The sequence below is a fragment of the Cetorhinus maximus genome, chromosome 20 (genome assembly GCF_964194155.1).
Source record: "Cetorhinus maximus chromosome 20, sCetMax3.hap1.1, whole genome shotgun sequence".
Lineage (NCBI taxonomy): Eukaryota > Metazoa > Chordata > Chondrichthyes > Lamniformes > Cetorhinidae > Cetorhinus > Cetorhinus maximus.
The window spans coordinates 643,124-645,487 of NC_135898.1; the positions used below are offsets into that span (position 1 = coordinate 643,124).

General features: G+C 49.5%; 1 pseudogene; it reads right to left on the minus strand.

Annotated features, from left to right (window-relative positions):
- Positions 1–331: 331 nt before the first annotated feature.
- On the minus strand, positions 332–864 carry LOC144694622 (histone H3.3A-like; annotated as a pseudogene).
- Positions 865–2,364: the final 1,500 nt, after the last annotated feature.

Genomic DNA, 2,364 nt, shown 5'->3' on the forward strand with positions numbered 1-2,364 from the left:
GATTTGTTCTTTATTTTCTCCTCCTGTAACATAGAGAAGGCCGCTGAAGATCAGCGCATTTGACAGGGAAAAAAATAGGTTATTGAATAGGCCTGGGGTCATGGGAAACAATGTAGAGTCTAAAACTAGCTAGAAAACCGTTCAAAACATCAGTCTGCACAATCGTTTCTTCAATGCTTCCGTTTAGATGTGCATGTATAGGTCAAACTCGATCATTTCATTTTTTTAAAGATACTAATGTTTATTTTGCAACCTGAGCCAAGAGTTCTAAGGAATGTTTACAAAATGTTTCGCTATTTCCACATTAAGACACGATCAATACTCAAAACTAACAAAAATACAAAATAAAGGCCCAGCCTCCACAAGAAGCCAAACCTACGGTCCAATAATGTTTTAGAAAATGTTTAAATGTCACTTCAAAATAGTCTGGAGGCAATGTGATGAAGCAAAGAGTTTAAGCACGCTGCCCCCGGTTCCGTTGTACCAGTTGGGTGTCTTTGGGCATAACGGTCACTCTTTTGACATGGATGGCACACAGGTTGGTGTCCTCAAACAGGCCAACCAAGTAGGCCTCACTGGCTTCCTGCAAAGCTCCAATTGCCGCACTCTGAAACCGCAGGTCAGTTTCGAAGCCCTGGGCAATTTCCCTCACCAGGCGCAGGAAGGACAGTTTACGGATAAGCAACTCTGTGGAATTCTGGCATCGGCGGATTTCTCGGAGCGCGACTGTATCCGGCCTGTAGCGATGAGGTTTCTTCACTTCGCCAGTAGAGGGGGCACATTTCCGGGCTGCCTTGGTGCAAGCTGCTTCCTGGGCGCTTTGCAGCCACTGGACTTCCAGGCTACCTGTTTGGTACGAGCCATCTCCGCTCACAGGATCAACCTGACCACCTGCAATAGTGAACTCAGGTACATGATTTACGTTCTTGTCTGCAGAGCGCAGCACAAGCAATGATGATTGCTCTGTTACAGAGGCAGATACTAATAGCTGCAATAAACAAAGAACCCTTTTATTCAATCCTATTCATTGTGAATTGACTGATTTTGGAGACATTCAAATATTACTTTTGCAGAGTTAAAGAAGGAGCTGAAGACCGCCCAGCACACTGTTGACCTGCAGCTGGACGCTGCTGCTGACCGGGCTGCAGGAGCGAGCGCACAGAAGGTGAAAAAAGTGAAAACCAAGGTCAGTGTTCAGCGTCCTGCTGCTGGACTCCATGGCAATGGGGCTGGCTCACCACAGAGAAAGGGAAAACAGTGTCATTCACCCGGGCCTGGGTTGGAGACTAGCCGACTGCTGTTTGCAGGGATAACGGACAAGCTGGAGGATGGGGAGGAGGAGGAACCACCTACAGCCAGGACCGTGTCAACCTCCACCAGAGGCACCGAGCGGTGCTCAGCATTGGTGAAACCGGACACTCTGTACATTGACAGCGGAAAGGAGCCGAGTGAGGCAGCCAGAGGGAAGGGGGCAAGGCAGCAGGAGGCTGAGACTCAACGTTTAGCCCCCATCAGAATGAAAACAGCCACATCAGGCCAATGAGACACAGAGCCCCTCACCAGCTGCATTCACAGCCACATTCTGCTGGACTTCACTTGGTAACAGCTGAACTTACATGGGTGGGTAATGCAAATGCACGGTCCAGCATCGCTGATCCAACACCACTTTACCCATCTCCATACATACTAGAGTTCAGCTATCGAGTGTGACAGGCTGAAATGGAAGCCGTGAGACAGGAGAATGGTATCCTGTGTGTAGAGAACGATAGACCGCGGGCCCAATTGAACAGCTGGGCCAAGGTACGAGCATGTCCTCTGTGTGACAAGCTGGGTAAGAATTCTCTGTCCCATGCTGCACCCCACAAATCAGCAGCTTCCTCTACAGTGTGTGATTGACGGGTCCCTGCACATTATGATGAATTGTTTGAGGCGCCTGAAAACAGATTTGTGTGAATAGATATCCTGCCATTGAATGTAGTGAAATTCACATGGATCATCCCCGCATCCCCCACCCCCCAACCCCCACAACCCCCACCCCCCACCCCGCCCCCCCACCCCGCCCCGGTTCCCCCGCCCCCTCCACGGCTTCTGAATTTATAGCCTTTGGATTTGTCTGGGAAGCAAGATAATGTAATCTGCGAGTTTCCTCTTTCCATTGAAGTTGTGAATCCTGGAAAGCTACATCCCATGCGGGGCAGTTTTGGTCCCTTGGGGGGCAAGGACAGTGGAAATTGACAGCAGGAGTGAAGATGAAAAGTGGGTGAGTGCTTGTGGAACTCTCCCTCCATTATGTGAACTTAGGTCAAACTGAGAGGTCACATCATGTTCTCACCCACGACTTTCCAGAGAATATACTCACAAGCA